Raw genomic sequence first — 20,082 nt, 5'->3', positions numbered from 1 at the left:
AACAACTAGAATTTTGAAGGGATGGAGGCTATATATGCCTACATATCATATAAAATTCAATAAACAAATTTAAAAGCAAAACCAAATATTATCCAGTGGAAGTTTTTATAACGCAACTTTACTTTATTTATTACAAATGACTCAGGCTCCAGCCGAACATAATCATTATAGAAACATCTTATTATGTAACAAATTAATGCTTGAAATTCTCTTATCGTATTGTTCCGTAAAAGCATGACATCTTATATTAAATACTTGTGTAAATTTACCAAAGGTAAGATGATATGCCTATGATTGTATTTCATAATCATCTCCACTAAATTTCATTGTTTTATAAACATAACTACATCCTTTTTTGAATTCTGCTATACAGTTGTCATCCCCGCGCGCCTCCAAAGTTGCCTTTCTTGCCAACTCGATCTTCTTCATTTCTCAATCTACACTCTCTGTTTTAGAAATACAACTTTCCTCCAACATCACGTTTGGCTAGAGTGTATTTTTTAATTCAAATCGTTAAAGCTTTGCTCGTTTGTATTTGTATCCTGCACAAACCATTCAAGATGGTAATAAAATTAATCTTCATTTGTTCCATTCATTACATTTTATTGCCATCACGCTTACTATTGTTACGGCTTCAAACGCGAATCTTAATGAAGACTGAAACAATAAAAATTTTACAATGAAACTTCCGCAGTCACAGAGGTACGGTTGATGTCAAAGACAGTAAATAATTTTATGAAAATTGAACTTTTACTCAATCGAAGAAAATTCAAATCTTTTTAAAATATCTATTAGTCATCTCAGCAGATTCCAACAGACGTATTTTGCTTAAAAAATCGCGAAACCTGGATAAGTTAATAATTATAATTACAAGTAATCTGCGTTAATAATAGATTTTTACTTTGTATATCTTTACACATAATTATGATAAATGACAAAATTGTCCTAATTAACGATCTTTTGCCAAAAGAATGCTATAGTTCATGTTGCATTTGATAGCTTTTCTTACTAGCATATTATTAAACATTATACAATGTGGACCTTGCAGTTTGTAACCCTTTCTTTTTATTGAACAACATTTACATCAGGTTTGGGAATGCAGTTTTTAGACAAATAGTTGGTATTCCCATGGGAACAAATTATGCACCCCTTGTCGCAGATTTGTTTTTATATTGTTATAAAAGAGACTTTATGTTGAGCCTTTCTCCAGATACGCAGGTAGATATTATAACTGCATTTAATAATACATCACGCTATCTGGATGATATTCTTAATATGGATAATCCGTTTTTTGGTCAATTGGTGGATACTATTTATCATAGGGAGCTTCAGTTGATTAAAACTAACAATTCGGATACTGATGCTTCATTTTTAGATTTACATCTCTCTATTTATGACAATATTATACAAACCAAAATTTATGACAAAAGGGATGATTTTAATTTTAGTATTGTAAATTTTCCCGATTTGGATGGGGATGTACCTCAGGCTACATCTTTTGGGGTATATATTTCTCAATTAATTCGGTTTGCCAGAGCGTGTAGTCCTGTCAAGGATTTCAATGAACGTAATCAATATATTACAAGTAAACTTCTTCAGCAAGGCTACCGTTATTACAAATTGCGTAAATATTTTGCTAAATTTTACTATCGTAATTCTGATTTGGTTTTAAAATTCAATAGTAATCTAAAGACACTTCTGCGAGAAGGTATTTCTAAACCCGTTAAACCTGGTAGTAATAAAATTTAGATATGTTCATGAAATGTGGTAAATAATTATAATTATATTTGAGTTGTAAATAATTATGTATATGGAATTCATTAAATTGATAGATCTAACTGATCAATTTGGGATATCAAACATAATACGGTCAGTGTTTTATGCATTTCTCTATATGATGTCATAGATTTGTTTTTTTGGTATACAACTTTCTGTTTTGTAACGTTTTTATATATTTGTGAAAATTATGTTTGTCTTACTTTCCCCATATATATTGTATATCACCACTGTTCGTTTATTTATGTTATGGTGCACGTGGCTTATAGCCAGTGGAATATATTTGAATAACGTCTTCTAACTCTAAACTCATTTAATAGCCATCACGTATTGGTAATGATATTTATATAGGACTTCTTTCTAAACATTCAAGTCATTTAATAACATCATACTGATGCTATTTTAGATTTACATCTCCTATTTTGACAATATATACATTTATCAAAGGGATGTTTATTTGATTAAACCCGATTTGGATGGGGAGTACTCAGGCTACATCTTTTGGGGTATATATTTCTCAATAATTCGGTTTGCCAAGCGTTATTTCAATCAAGACTAATAATTTTACAAGAACTGGGTACTATTACAATTGTAATATTTTCTAAATTTCTTCGTAATTTGATTATGGTTTAACATAGTAATCTTTTGCGTATAATATTTCTAATTATATTGGTAAATTGCACAGAACGTATGGTATATAAGTTTTAAGGTTTCACCAACGTATACATCATTATTTAACGTAAACTTTACATAGTCTCGTTATTTTACAAGATTTGGGGGACATATTGATTAGCAGTTTTAAATCTACATCTGAATTCTTTTGATTCTGTTTCTGAACACGTTTTCTGGAGATAAGGTTTTCTAATACCACCGTTTTTTTTGATGTTGTTTACAAACTTCGTTCCTGATCTGAAAAGGTCATGAGTAACAACTGTATTTGGTCTTAAAGAGTTATAATAAGTTTTAATGAAAAAGTGTTTTACATCCAACTGTTTTTGATACAATACGCATGTTTAGTGATTCAACCTTACAGTTGTATCACTACTTCTCTCTTTATAAAATGTCTGTCTAAATAGTGTTTTTAATGAATGAATTGATTACTAACTTAATAAGCATTTATTCTTAAATCAATAACCAAAACTGAAAATCTCTATTGTTTAAACAGACTCTTCCTCTGCACGAATTGTTTTTCTATCGGAGACCATTAAGTGTATTACAATGCATTGTTAAGAAACTATCATTTCTCAGGAAAAGTCATTGAGTACATACTGTATAATATTTGGTTCAATAATTTTTAACATTACTTATAAAAGAGAATATATATTGATTTTTACAGCATCCCTTTATTGCATTTAAGATTCGTGTGTTAATAGGATTACTTTCATTCAATTAGCATAATAATTCAAATACGTATCTTGCAATTCAAAATTATTTAAACCTAAGGCACCTAACATGTTCTAGCTTAATATGATTTTTCATTACTTCGTAATATACATTGACTAATTTCATACAAATTCAAATAGTAAAAATACGTATGTATAATTATTCATTTATCTTATCCATTCGAGACAAAATTAAAAATTACTATTCTTCAAACAGATTCATACGTTAATCCCACTCTCGACGAAAAAGAGCATATTTGTTCATGACAAAATATTACTAATCAGCCTGTGACGAAACAACAGTCAATATTTGCAATACTCTGTAACTTAATTATAATAATACATAAAAAGCATCTTCTATAACAAAACGTGATTATAAGTTTAGATCCTTTAATAAATGCCAATTACGCAATTTCTTCAACAATATAGGAGATCAATGCAATCTTCAGAAATTTCTGTATTCTAGAAATAATTGTTCTATAATATGACAAATTAACATATTATTAAATGTAAACTCATACATTGTTGCAAATCAATAATTGCAAATGATCTTAATATATTCTTCAAAGTAATAATTTATTTTAACTGGGTTCTTTTGCACAAGTTCGTATGGACCACGAATGATCTGCGGATATAGAGCTCTTCAATGTTCGATTGCAGATCTTCTTGTCTTCACCGACATCGAAGAGGTAGCAGAGATGTTAATCACGTGATCGAACAAGCCAGCAATTCGACATATAAAACTTACAAACTGAGTAATAAACTAGAACAAATAAAATGTTAGAATTTCTTTCAAACACATTAACAATAAAAACTCTGAAATACATTTAAAAAAGAATGATTTTTTTTCACTTCCGACAGACGTGCGTTCGATTGGGATTTTCTTCCAAGCTTTTCGGAAGCTTTTCTTTTGGGCCCAAACGAACGGGGCAGTTGACAAACAAGCTTGTCAGGTGAGGTTCTCGCAGAAATGGTAAGATTCAAATTTGGCAGCTTTCACCAGGGCCAAGTTCGGACTTGGAGCCAAAGACTTCAGTGTACAATTATTGCAGTTGTAGCTTTTGAACATTTTTAAATGAAATTCAATAAGTAGGAAATGCTTGGGTCTACAGTCCTCGGATTGGCGGAGGTTGATCATAGCCTGAAAATGACTTATCGATTTTGAGATCATTAGGTGGTGGTTACAGTGACTTGGATCAGGAAAACAGTTTCCAGACTATAACCCAAGAAAGCTTGGGCCTAGGATCTCTAAACTTGATAAGAAGGTTGGCCATCACCAACAGAATTATGACCCCTAATATTTATCTGCATCAGGGAAATAATAATAATAATAATAATAATAATAGTGACAATAATAACAATAACAATAATAATGGCCTTATTTTAACAAACAGTCATGACTACACCCCTCCCATTGAGGTTATTTTACCCCTATTGCGAATACACGTGCTTAAAGCATCTCCTGGTACGCCCAGACGTGCTGCACATAGAGGTTCAAATCCCCCGGTTAATGGTGCCATCATATACTATTTAAAAAGGAATACGACACACTACCCTACCCATAGAGGTTGTACCAACAAGTGCGTTTAATTAAGCAAACCTTGAAAATATAAATGTTGAAATGTTAAACCTTTTACAAAAATTTAAAGACTATCAACTGCTGTTTTCGCATAATAAAAAGTTATCAAAAAATTTAAAACAATTCCACGAAATCTCTAAAATACAGTGTCTTAAGACTTTTTTTAATGTGTCAAGTGATTTACTTTTGCGTAGTTCTAACGGCAGTTCATTCCAAAGTTTTGGACCAATAGTACAGAAACTTATATCATTGAATGTTTTGCACTTGCTGTATGGAACAACATAACGACGTTTAGAACTTTCTGACGATCTCAAACCTTGTTTACTAGGAATATACCCTGTAAGCAATTCAGTTAAATACATAGGTAATTCAACCTATCACATAACCAGAGACATAGGTAACAATTGTCCCATAACAATTGTTATCTATGTCCCTGAAATAACTTTAAAAGGAGCAACACTGGACCTCTCCTAGGTTTCTTTTTTAAAAGAAGTCTACTTGTATTTTTTAGTTTCAATTTGTATACAGTTTTGAACATTTATGAAAATTACGTCGGCTTATATGTACTAATTGCAGCTAAATGTTATCAGTTTAACATAGTGCATAGCAATTATAAATTTAGATATCACGCTTTGCAGAAGGGTTACATTTTTCTTATTCTTTTATTACTCTAATTTTATGAACACATTATAATAATATCAGGCAATACAATTACGACATGTGACTAATCATGAGGCAAAAAATACATTTAGCATTGCTGTGCATAGGGAGATGTCCCTTGCAATAAAAAAATAGAACCAAAACGAAACCACTAATATCATTGACAAGATCAGTTTTAAGGATGTACGAGCGTTTCTTTTTTAAAGATATCCGCCATTTTGAAAAATATTTCTTCGAATGTTTCTTTCTGACAACATCAATACCAAAAATTGATGCTAAATAATTACAATCTGGCTTATAATGTACTACAAGTTAAAGCATAGCAAAAGTTCATTCTAAGCACATCTATATAAATATAAAATGATCATCTTGTAAAATTTTGGTTGCAATGTCTGTTTTAAATATCGTTCATCAGTGTATGGAATTTTAGGATTGGACGCAATGACAAGACCATTCTACCTTATTGATATTCTGTATCTCCCGTTTATACCAAAATACAAAAAAAAAAAAAAAACTAAAATTTTGAAAAAGAACTATATTGCCTGAAAAAATGTCAAGTCCGCCATTTCCACAGTATGTATTCTAAGATAAATTGTTAAATCCAACATCAAAGTAAATCTGTTACTACTTCGTTGAGTAAATACGGCAAATAAGAAACACTGGCTGTACACATTGATCCGATTTAAAGTCCAAAAATGTCCACGTGTTATTGGAAGTGTAGAATTTTAGCACTAGTTTAACTCATCAGTACCTTTTGGGAAGTTTATAAATAGGGATGATAGTATACTATGACAGTAGCGGATATTAAAAGTCAATAGTGGATATTTTACGGAAGTTGGTGTTTTTTCTAACATGTAAAATGGATATTTTACGGAAGTGTTTGATTTTAATCAGTTACCTTTTGCCTGACTTTTTGGATGTAAAATGTTCCCCCCTTCAAAGCTGGTAAGTCAGTTTGGCATGATATATGGTGGGATCCTAATGTACTTGTGATTTGATGCGCTCACAGTCTACGACCTCGCACAGAACAAACTTAGTGATCATTGATCAATTAATTCATGGCTGTAATTTAGTAGTATCTGTCTTAAATCTCGTGAATGTGACATCTGGGCATTCTATTTATGAATTTGTTGCGCACAATGAGGATCGCAATTGGGTTTGTTTTCACATATTAAACATGCATTCGACGTATGTTAACCATTGTGATAAATGAGATGTTTGGCTTTTTTCAACAACTACACTTTTCCATCCTCGGGTTTAGTAACGTGTGAACCGCAGAACGCTTTTCAGCAATTAGGAAATAATAATTTTAACGTCAGAGGTTATTTCTAAGGTCACGGAGTTTGATTGGCCAGCTTGTAATGAAAACAACTTTCGAGGTCAGTTGCTCAGTCAAGTGTGACTTACCGATTCTAAGTGTAAGGAACAATTAAACCAAACAGATTCTAACTGTTGCGACTTTTTTCACCCTCATTTATTAAGAAATATTGTGTGTGTGTGTCTAGTGTGGTAGTTTAGTGTGTTTCTGTCTTCAGCTGCCACCGCTAGCTAGTCTGGTTTGTCCAGGCGAAGATTGAGCCCTTGCCAGTACAAAGGCTTTCAAGTAACACGTCCTACGTAGTGTCCCCAAGTTGACGACATATGAATACTGGCTGAACTACGAGGGACTCGGAGGAGGTTTGCCCCCAGACATGCGACATGTCAGGCCCGCTGGTGCATGGACATGCCCTGATGCCCATGAACAGACCCCCAGTTATGGGTCAAATAACTCGGAGAACATCTGTCCCAAGACGTGCGGCATGCCAGGCCCACCGGCGTGTGGATACGCCCTGATGCCCACGAACAGATCCTCAACTATGAGTCAAATAGCTCTATCGCCTTGTGGAAGACGGGGACAGCCAAAGGCTAAGGGAGTAAACCCTGAAAAAAAATCCGGAGAAGAGCCCCTAAGGCGGTTGAACCTCCTCATTAGGAACCGTTCCGGCAACTCCTGCAGTCAACCTTGTACCAGACGTACTCGCTCCACCATTCCTCTGGACATTACTAGCGAGACCGAGAGGGCAATTCTGATAATTGGGCAACTCAGTTTCTCCATAGAACTGTCCAGGCTTATGCCTGTAGAGAGAACTCCAGCTACGTTTCTCAACGTAAGAATCAACATATATTATGATACGCTACACTTGAAATAAAAGATTTCAACATAGCACTTTATATAACTAGACAGTATAAGTTAAAACAAAAAGGACTAGAAATGTCAAAATTCACCAGTTTTTTTCTTCTAAATATATTTCTTAGATGCAAGGTGACCCCAACATTTTTAACCTTCCATTTTGAAGCATTTTTGTGTGTCATTAAAGCAGCAAAATATTTCTAAAATCTTGACAACAGATATTTTTTTGTATATTGGAAATGTATGTACAAAAAGGAAAAACTATGATATATAAATCTACACGTGTATACGTTTTCCCCATTGAAAAAGGTGGACAGGGTAATTATGCCAATATTTAAAACTGTGAAATTTATTAGTGATACTTATGTGTATATAATACTGATATCAGCTTGCTTGTATTCATAGTAACCTGTAAGATCTGAAATCCCTATAAAATTATATAAACCAAAAACTATGAACCATATTTTTCAGATATACTATTTTCAGATGGTTAAACAGCGGGTGAAGAAAATGTCCAATAAAATTAAAACGAGTGCGGTGATCTGTGCTTTTTGTGCCCTTGTTTGTCTCAGAAACTAATGGTCTTCAAGCACACATAGTACGAAAAAAATTGTAACGGTAGACAGGGATGCGCCTAATTATAATTGTAATTTAATTAATTATAATTAATTACAAATTTTGATCTAATTGAAAATAATTTGTAATTAAGCACACACTAAATTAAAGTAATTGAAATTAATTAATTACTGACTTAGGTTTGGGTTGTAATTGTCAATTAAATCTAATTACTTTCAATTACTTTGGCTTTTTTACTGATCAATGGGCATGTGAAATTTTCACAGTGACAGTAAATAGCTGACAGGTATTGTTGTATAAACAATCAGGTGTTAGAGGTGTTAATCCCTATTCAGTTCTGTTAAGGTGATGTCACTTTTTGAATTTCCGGTGAATAACAAAAAACCAAAGAATATTCAGTTCTTTCCAAAAACTGTTATATTATGATTCAACCAAATAGTTTCAATTGTCTACCAGAAAGGAACAATTCTTATATTTTAATATTGAGATTTGATACTTTTATAACAGACAGTAAACTAAAACAATAGACATTCATATGTGACGTCGGTGAGCTCAACAAAGCAATTTCAAGCACAAATATTAATGTGGAATGTAAAGTAAGTTACACACTACAATATCCGTCCAAGATACTTTCAAAAACAATGCATTTGCAGAATAGAGAGATAAAAGTAATTTTGACAGCTCGTGAAAACTTATGACAAATTTTGACAGGTATATGATGACTCATGACCTAATTATTTTTTTTCTGTTATTTCTAACTTCCAGTTTGATTTTCATAAAATGGGTATTCTTTATTGTAGCTTACAACTCGTACATTAAAACAATAAATGAATATATTGTTATCTCACTGTCGTTTTGTCTATCCATCTCTCGTACGAATTCCTATTGTTTCAGTCATTTGTCAGTAATTAGAGCAACTCACAGTGTTGCAATCATACAAAACACATCCCTTATTTTCACATAGATATTGAGAATTTATCTAATGAGCACATGTATTGGAAACACAATTTCAATAGCGACTGTGTATTGTAATAATGCTAAACTATCTCAGCCGTGACATCTCCTTAAGTGTAATCACAGTCTGTAGAAAAATGTTTGATCCTACATCCTTAAAACTGTCACAGTTTGTTTATTAAACACTATATTCAATAAAATGATTTGATGTGCCGTAAAAAGTCGCCCCGACTTCATCTCAGTGTTGTTATTTTCTGGTCCTTCGGCATCTAGATTTCAATTCATTTAGATTTGAAGAAGCCGGTGCTAGGGGGCATTTTCCAGTACTGCTCATGAACACACTCAATCACACCGAGTCTGCAATTTTCACTGTTTGCCTTGTTCTCGGTGCTTCCGAGGGATCTACTTTCAGATTTTATTGTCTCAAAATTGAGTGAACGTCAACTAGACTGAACAGCAAAACGATTAATTTGATTTGGCAAACTCCCGGAAACGAATATCTCCAATATACCACAAATACCACGTGAGCATGAAAGTCACAAGTATTAGTATTAAACTTCTGTAGATATTCAAAACAATTTTCAATAACTAAAATTAAATATAAAATTATAAAAAATAACGATATATCAAAACCCTGATAAAATGTCTATGTTGGTAGAGGTCTCTTTTACTAACAAGAGATCACAGAGTGATCTTGGCGCCCACCAATGTGCCATTTTTGAGTGTTCCAAATTTCAAGACTTATTGACTAGCTCAAGGTCAAATTTTCATTTCCGTACACAACACTGTGCATGTGGTCCAAATTCGAAAGCTGTAGCTTGAGAAATGTGAAAGTAGGTCACTAGATCAATTTCAAGGACAAAGTTCTTTGTACACAAAACTATGCATGTGCATCAAGTTTGAAGGCAGTAGTTTGAGAAACCTGAAAGTAGGTCACTAGGTCAATCTTAAGGTCAAAGTTTATTTCGGTACACAAATCTATGCATGTGGTCCAAATTTGAAGCCTGTACCTTCAAAATTGTGAAAGTAGGTCACTAGGTCAATGTCAAGGTCAAAGTTTGTTGCGGTACACAATCCTATGCATGTGGTCTAAATTTGAAGCCTGTAGCTACAGAAATGTGAAAGTAGGTCACTAGGTCAATCTTAAGGTAAAGTTCATTTCGGTACACAAAACTATGCAAGTGGTCAAAATTTGAAGGCTGTAGCTTGAGAAATGTGAAAGTAGGTCACTAGGTCAAAATCAAGGTCAAATTTTATTTCGGAACACAGAACTATGCATGTGGTCCAAATTTGAAGCCTGTACCTTCAAAATGTGAAAGTAGGTCACTAGGTCAATGTAAAGGTCAAAGTTTGTTTCGGTACACAAAACTATGCATGTGGTCCAAATTTGAAGGCTGTAGCTTGAGAAATGTGAAAGTAGGTCACTAGGTCAAAATGAAGGTTAAATTTCATTTCGGAACACGAAACTATGCATGTGGTCCAAATTTGAAGCCTGTGCCTTCAAAAATGTGAAAGTAGGTCACTAGGTCAATGTCAAGGTCAAAGTTTTTTTCAGTGCACAAAACTATGCATGTGGTCCAAATTTGAAGGCTGTAGCTACAGAAATGTGAAAGTAGGTCACTAGGTCAAAATCAAGGTCAACTCATGTCAAGGTTCATCTTGCCACTCAAAAATATACATGTGGTCCAAATTTGAATGTTGTAGTTATTGACAAGAAGATTTTAAAAGCTTTTCCCTATATAAGTCTATATGAACCATGTGACCCCCGGGCGGGGCCATATTTGACCCTAGGGGGATAATTTGAACAAAGTTGGTAGAGAACCACTAGATGATGCTACATTACAAATATCAAAGCCCTAGGCTTTGTGGTTTGGACAAGAAGATTTTCAAAGTTTTTCCCTATATAAGTCTATGTAAACCATATGACCCCAGGGCGAGGCCATATTTGACCCTAGGGGGATAATTTTAACAATCTTAGTTGAAGACCACTAGGTGATGTCACATACAAAATATCAAAGCCCTAGGCCCTGTGGTTTTGGACAAGAGGTTTTTCAAAGTTTTTCCCTATATAAGTCTATATAAACCATGTGACCCCCAGGGCGGGGCCATATTTAACCCCAGGCAAATAATTTGAATCATCTTGGTAGATGACCACTAGATGATGCTTCATACCAAATATCAAAGCCCTAGGCTCTGTGGTTTTGGACAAGAAGATTTTCAAAGTATTTCCCTATATAAATCTATGTAAATTATAGAAATAAACAAAGGGCCATAACTCATTCATAAATTGTTGAACCAGTCTGATTTTTAGGGGGACACAACTAGGGTATCAATACATCATTCTGCCAAAGTTTGGTCAAAATCCCCACAGTAGTTTCTGAGGAGATGCGATAACGAGAAATTGTTAACGGACGGACGGACGGACTGACGGACGGACGGACGGACCACGGACGCAGAGTGATTTGAATAGCCCAACATCTGATGATGGTGGGCTAATAAAAGATGGTTGTTCATTATAGAATAAATCGAGAACTATCAACAAATGCTAGTCCGGGCTGAATCATTTGTTCTAGTTTATAAAAATATTCAGTACAATACAGTCATTGAAAAGATCTGTTTTTAAATCAACATGTTTACAAGTTGCAAGCTGCATGAATATGTGAAGGTCGTCTGCTGTTTGAACAGTGATAGCGTAATTCGTTCAAGGTTTCATATAGTAGGTCATAAAGTAGGTCTACGTACATCTAATTCAACCACAAGTAGATTAAAGCTGGTCTTCATTTCATTATCAATTGCATCAGAATGGTGCAACAGGCATAAAAATCCAAAAAGGACAAATACTTGTACAACGTCATGGACACAGTAGCACGAGTGTCATATAAGACAGTATCACATCTTTTTAAATGTTTGAATAGCTCTATTTCAATACTATTTTGTGCTATAAATTATCACGCTTGTGAAAAAGCATAGAAATTTTATAGCCATTATATTAATATCTTTACTTTCATGTATATAGGACCCCAAATCATTGACAATATTTAAATAATCAAAAAAGTTAAAGCTTTGGCAGGGATTTAATTTGTCATAATTGCACCATGTTTCTATGTTACATGTAACGTTTTAATGCCTGTATTTAGAATGCATTATTTATGACCTCATACTTTTACATGGAAAATGTAAAAAAAATGAATAAAAACACATTTTATATATGAAAGGGCAATTATTTTGTGATTTGAAAAAAAAACAACAACAAGGAAAGTATAAGATAAGGAAAATGAAATGTTATTTATAACATCAATTAATTGTCCTTTATTGTTTTGCTTAGATCAATATGTTATGCTGAAAGATTGATGTTGTACACAGAGTACAGCCTGGATTATTAATCCTCCTTGAAAGTCGCCATATTCTCTCAGCTTTGTCGGCGTTACTAAAAACGCAAATAAACAATAAAACAAATTAAAGTCTGTCCCACCTATCTGGTTAACATCATTTTTAAAATTATGATATGTGTTATGATGCCCTAAAATATGTTTTTATATAGCGCAGATCCATATCTCTAGGCACGTTTTTCATTTTTCAAAAAAAAAATTTTTTGAAGTTGATATGTTCAGTTTTGTATTTTTCTCCATAGACCGTAATGCTAAATGACGTCGCGTCGCTTCTTGTATATAAACAATATGGCGGCGCCCTGTCGTACTTTTTTTAGGGGACAACTCAAAATTATCGACGTTTAAATGTATTAGAAAATAAAGCTCGGGCCGAGTTCACACTGTATTGCTAAAAAAAGTCTCACTGTTGTTTTATGAATTCAAATAAATGTTATTAATAAAAGATGATACGGGGAACAACTGGCAATGCTTAACTTCCAGTGTTACAGAGTAATTTAAACATATTTTTGATGTTTGAGTATTAATCGTTAGTAGACCAAAATGTTTTTTAAGAGCTTCCCTAAATTTGGGTCGATTTGAAGATTAATGTTACCCGTAAATCAGAAAAAGGTAGAATATCTTACCCTTTCTCATGCCCAGCTTAATTTTCCCTTGCGTAACTGGGATATTTTTTAAAAAAAAAGAAGACAAAAACAAAAGGAAGGCGGTACACGATGTTGTAAGTTCAGACTTTGATGATGAAAAGCCGAACCTACGATGATAAAAAGTCCAAAATACACTGATGAAAAGTCGAAAGTATGCTGGTGAAAACTCGAAAATACGATGATGAAAATTCGAAACTACGATAGTGAAAAGTCGAAACTAAAATGCTAAGAAGTCGAAACCGCGAAACCACTATGGTGATAATACAAAATGATTTCGACTTTCAGCATCATAGTTTCGAGGTTTCGACTTTTAAACATCGTAGTCTCGTTCTTACGTTGCTTCGAGCTCACATACGTTATGTGACGATGGCCCTACCGGAACACCGCGAGTAAACATCATGCGCGGATCCAGCCATTTTTCTCAAGTGGTGTTCCGACCGAACTCTTACCATGGCAAACATGTGTCTGTTTATATTGAATAATTTGAGGTTATTTATGTGGATGTTAGCCGTTTACAAATAAAGAGTTGTCAATAAGTATCTGTTGAACATGCTAAAAGAGGAAATAGCGGGGCATACTCCCCCTGAATACTAGTATTTTGAAATTCAGCGCTTCATTTCCTGCATTCTGGGAAGTTTTAGAAGCATTTAATAACATCTTTTCCATTCCCATTGTATATACAATATACCCCTTATTTTCACATTTTTATGAGCTCACCTGTTAAATCAAAAGGAAGATTTATTCGTATCTTTGAGATAATATATATATAAACATAAATATGAATTAGCGCTCTACGTGCAGCAGCCTCATGTATACACTTTGAATGCAGTCCCTAATGTTGCCTTTTCGAAAAATCATTTTCTTTCTTTCTTCTCATATTTACTTTTTTTAGGATTTTCCAAAGGTACGGAGCACCGGACCCTCCCCCTCTGGATCCGCGCTGGTTCAGCTTACCATTTTTACCATAAAAACAAAATTTCGGCTCCATTTAAACATTTTGGTAAAATAATTTTTTTTCGAAATTGTGATTTTAGAGCGGTATTTACACAAGAAAAAAAATGACAATATTAAACTATAAAATAATAAATTCTTTTAAACTTTCAAAACCCTTAGAGATGTTTAAATGATGTAGATCTACATTCTAAATCGATCTGGCTCTATAACATTTGACCCGCGATTCACGCTCTGAACATTACGGATTTATAGTTGACAGGAGCGTAGCTGGCTTTTTCATCCTGAACAAAAGTTTGTGCATAAAAAAATCTGAACCACGGGAAGACGTAGCCATAGGCCTTTGCTTTTTTATCGTTAAATTTGTTTTATCAGTTGTCACAAGTTCAAACGAAGATGGAATGCAGACAGAGAGAACTTTGCTTGAATATAGCTTTAAGTCACGATCTAGTATCTCAAATGTGAAGCCGTTGATCCCATCTTATTTGTAAATAAACTTTATGTGTGTGTTTTTTATCACGTTTCTTTAAAAACTCTTTCGATTTCGCTAATGCACGGGATCCCTCTCAGTCGGCGAAATTTGCCTCTTTGTCGCACAGGATCTCTCTTAACTCCCTTCACCCGGCACGGGAACCCTCTCTGACACAATTTTCTATAGCACCGGCGCCCTCTCAATTTAACTTCAATGTTAGAATTATGAGATTGTATTCGTATTATTTTTAAAGTTGCACAATAATGTAGACTTACAAGTGTGGCCCCTCTTTGTATCAAATCAAATTATACAAAATCTAGTTTAAGTGATTTAAGTATCATTCTAAAATATTTTTAACATTTTCTTTTTATAAACTTATAAACAAAGAAGGATTTAACCGTGTAGTGTTTGCTGATTAAACATGTTTCACAAAATGACCTACTTTTGGTAATGCGTCCCTTTACGCCTAAAAAGGGTTCCAGATTGAAATCCCTTCAATGGAAATAGATTTTAGTTTTGCGTGCTTTGTGGGCAAATACAACTTTTTTTTTCGTTTATATGCGTCGTAATTAGGCCCTAATCATCTCTCTTATCTCATTGGTCAGGATAAGGCGGACCGATGATGCCATTTTCAAATTTGGTGCCAAAATATTTAGTGCAGGGTTAAAAGCGCTTATAAAATGATAACTACAAGCTGCAAGCAATGTCTATTTTCCGACATTAACAAAGTTGTAGGGCGATATTTTGCGGGGCCGTGGTATACGAGCGAGATAATTGTTAAACTACTGGTATCTGTTTTTATCAATCATGGAAATAAAATTAATAAGCTCTTATTACATGTTCAATACGGATGTTTAGATTACCATAAGCTCCTATAGCCTTACCCTCCCCCTTACCATTCCATTTTTATTGCATATTTAGCATTTTAATTTTTCGTTTTCTCTGATATCTGGAGGCTCAAGCCTGCAGTGCCTTATAGAAGCTACGCCACTGGTTGGATGAACAGTAAGGCAAGTCTACTGTGACGTCATTCAGTTTTATGTCATTTGTGATGTCACTTTCAAATCGGACGCGATAGAAAAGTGTAGTGTGTTTTCAAAGCAGTAGTTTTATGGAAATTAATTTTGGAAAGGGTGATATATCGAGGATAAATCTTTAAAATACATTCAATGGGAAGGAAGGATTTTTAAATCGTAGAATACAAGTTATTTTTTTAGCCATGCGTATGAAAAATGGTGTAATCAACGCATTGTTTCATATGTATGGTGCAACTGGTGCCTGAATATCATCTGCTCATGATCTAGAGTGTGCAGTTGTTCGACATAAAACATAAATGAAGTTGTATTCCGACTGGACGGTGGAAAAATAAATGGGGAATTGATAATTTGTAAATCGGACCTTGGGATACAGCATACAGTTAACTTGGAATTTGCAAGTTGCATGTGAGTAAATTTGTCTTTCTTGCATTTGAAATTTGTTTTTGAATATACAAACTGTTCAATCTGTTGATCTTTCAAGGTTTTTCAGTACAAAACGACGATTATTCACTTTTAAATCCATTTTGAGTTGCTCCCCAAGTAATTCACGTGAACTTCCATGTACTCCTCCTTTTTAGAGAGTAAACGCCAATGGCGGCCGATTTTTAACAACAGTGAGCTGCCATTGGAAAAATATATGCGGTATTCATTTAGAAGTTCGAGTACTTAGAGAAAAATCCTTGAAATTCTCGAGGGTGACTTTTTTGTAGTTTAACTAACGCCATTTACTTTACCGATAGCTGCACCAGTTTGGCCACCGTGCATCCAAGTTGATGTTAACCGATGGGATGGGACAGACTTTAGTCCTATTTATTTCTATTTGATACCCGTGGTGTTTTATTCCTTCAAAATCGCTATATTAAGGAGGTAGGTTACCTTCATATTTGTATGTGCGCATGTCCAACCGGAAGCTAACGTGACGATTTACGACGACGTTTACGACAAATTAAATGTGTTTGTATATTCATTCTCCTGAAAACAAATCATGAACCTGCCTCCGATCAGATACTTTATGGTTTAATAATGCAGAAATAACGAATCAATTGCCGCAGAAACGCTTCAAACAATGTTGCCTTAAAATGACGTCATTGACGTCATGACGTTACGTGTCAGTTACCGCGCAAAGTTAATAGCTTTTATCTTGAAAGTACGTAATTCTGTGCATTTTCTTTATTTTAACTATCTTCAAATAACAAATATTTGCTGAAATATTTGTTATGAATCTTTTGCTCTGAATAATCATCAATATTTTGCTTCTTTTATGTAGTTATATTGAAACGTTATGCGGATTGTAAGAAAATGGATGATGGTAACCAATGTTATTTGGAATATAGTTGGATGAAAGGTTACTTGTAACGGCCATTTTCAAATAAAAAATCTAGCAGTTTGATTTGTAATACCTATTTTTCAGGTTCCGTTGATAATTTGTTACTTATATACTAAAAATAAGATCTAAAACTGTTGAAATTTCAGTAGAAAAATGTGGTTCCTTAAATTTAATTGATGTAACCATGGAAACGAAGCCCGTGACCTATGTATCTAAATGTAAAATTCAAAAGCGTTGTCACTGGTCTATTTAAGAAACACAACTTCGGCTTTTTATTTTCATTTCAACAATATCCATTAGAATAATATCAGCATGCTGAACGATTTTTCCATGAAAAATGCCAGGCGAGGGGTACTGTCGTATGTATTCTAAGCTGTGAAATTTGTTTGAATCAACACATATAACAAGAAAATATAACTTACGTTAGAAATAATATGTTTTAAAGCTACATTAACTAGAAAGATAATCTTATTCAATATTTTTTTATAAGAAATTACGACAAAAAGCAAGATATAAGCTATTTTAAACATCTCTGTTGCCATGGTTACTGTAAACTTTAAGAAAAATAGGGTACCATGTAAAGTGCATGGTATTTTGCTTATAATATTTCCCAAATATTCCATGTAAGTCATTAACAGAATGCCACTTAAGCCGTCGGAAACCCCTATTTTTATACATAGTTGTTTAAAAATGAGAGAAAATGCGTTACCATGGAAACACGAGCCCCGCGACATATGCATTTAAAGCTTATATTAGAAAGCTAACGTGCATACTAGTAAAATTATCAATTATGCAGACTTCTACGGATATCAATGAAACTAAAATACACTGAAAAGTGTTAAATATCCGTATTTTCCTTCTTCTTTTAATATGAAATACCTTTAGAGGGGCATGTTCTTCAAACCTAGATAAAAATTGAATTTGAAGGGACAGAGATAAACGAAATTGAGATTGTAGCAGGTAAAACTTCATATTACACGAAATACAAACAAATGTTGCGGTTAAACTAACTTGAATTTACCCTTGTAACAAGGTAACCTACCTCCTTAACACACGAGAATTCTTTATACTTTCAGCTTTTAGATATATCGTAAATAGTTCAAGGTAACTCTCATTCACTACATACATTTTGCCCAGATAATCGTTACGACGCACTGAGATCCTCGTTAAGACGCAATTAGATGTAAAACTCTGTAAACATGAAGTCATTAGGCCAACGAATAATCATCGTTGTTTGACCACTGTTGGCCCAACAATGATTAATAAGTATTGTAAATACAGCTGTTGGGCCAACGATGAACCAACTATAAATTTCATTCAGAAATATTTCTGCATTGTCCTAATAATGATTTTCAGGGAAAGACTAACATCGTTGGCCCAACGTTGGCCCAATAGAAGTAATGATATTCTATCTATATGTTTATATATTTTACAGGTCACTGTTTTATCATAAGCCCCTGCAATAAAACACATTGTGTAGGTGAATCATGCAGTATTTAATTAAATATTTTTCTGCACCAATTCGTAATGTTTATCATAGTTCGAACTAAATAAACTTAATACTTATCTGCAGCCGTAATGGTATTTTGAACTATTTCAAATCTACTACCTGAAGAATCTAATTAGTGAAAAAAAAATATTGAAGAAAAGACGTACTATTATAACATATAATTAATTTTATACCTGCATGTTTAACTTGGAAATGTACCTGCAGGTATAAAGTTATACCTGCAGGTACAAAATTATACCTGTAGGTACAATTTTTATACCCGCAGGTACAATTTTTATATCTGCAGGACTGGTATAATTTTATACCCGAAGGTACAATTTTTATACCTGCAGGTATAAAATTATACCCACAGGTACAGTTTTTATACCCGCAGGTAAACTTCTATATCTGCAGGTACATTTCCAATTTACACCTGCAGGTATAATTTTTTTACTATTGGTGGTATCTGGGAACCCAAACGGTACGCCATACTCGAGAGCACAATAGCTATAAACTGTAAGTAGAAGATTTTGGATATTTTTGATAAAGTTGTGGAATCTTGTAAAGAATTTATTTTTATAGCCTCTATGCATGTAGTATCCATGTGACTTGAACATATGTTAAATATTTTAATCTGAAATTGGCAGATGGCACTAGTGTTGAGTATTCAATTCTGTAAATAAAATATCTCATATTATCGTTAATTTTAACATATTTTTCTCGACAGATAAAAACAAATTTCATACATTTTACGCAAGTTTATGTCCAGATGTTTATGTGCATCTGTATATATATTGTTATCAATTTGACGTAAATTGTTTAATCAACATTATGATTTTCGAATTGTTTTACAGGGTGCTGTTCAAGAGAGTAATAATGGAACGCCCAACACTGTAGTGCACAAGAAAAAAAGAAAAGATAGAATGCTGCAACTTCAATGAGAAAAAAACAACAAGGATATAATACAGAGTGTAATTCATTTTAATAGGATTTAATCAGTGACTTAATAAAGAAATGGCAGATTTGTTTTCAGTTAGATTTATAAAAGGCTGGAACGTTGTAGTGATGAAATATGTTAGATTTCTTATTGTTAAATAAATTAACAATCATTTGAAAATAAAATGTGTACTAAATAATATAAGTTTCATTTTTTTTGTTTTTTTTTGTTTATCAAATTCGTAATCGTTGGGATAGCGTTTGTATCCTTTATTGGCCAACAAAGAATAGAGTTGGCCCAAATTAGGATGAACCATGATAGACGACAAAATGCTGTTGGCCCAATGAAGGACCAACGATAAGTGTAGGATACCAGCTGTTGGCCCAATGGAGGGCCAACAATAAGTATAGGATACCAGTCGTTGGGCCAACGGTGTACCAACCGTTAGGCCAACGTTGCGCCAATTAGCAAAATGGCGTTGGGCTAATGTTGGCAATCTTCTTTGGGCCAACAAAAAGACTGCAGCTGGCCCAACGTTGGACCAACACCTGTCTGCTATGATGGTATCATCTACGTGCACTACATGGTAAAAATTATATCTTAGCGAAATCCGGGACATTTTAGTATGGCATAAGCACATTCACTAATTTGAACTGTTCTTAAAAAAGTAAGCGCCAGCTGAAAGATTTTAGAATCATGGATGTGTTGTTGAAAACAATACTTGCAGGAGTAATTTCTG

Source organism: Mercenaria mercenaria, chromosome 11, assembly GCF_021730395.1.
Source record: "Mercenaria mercenaria strain notata chromosome 11, MADL_Memer_1, whole genome shotgun sequence".
Lineage (NCBI taxonomy): Eukaryota > Metazoa > Mollusca > Bivalvia > Venerida > Veneridae > Mercenaria > Mercenaria mercenaria.
This window is presented reverse-complemented; position numbering follows the sequence as displayed.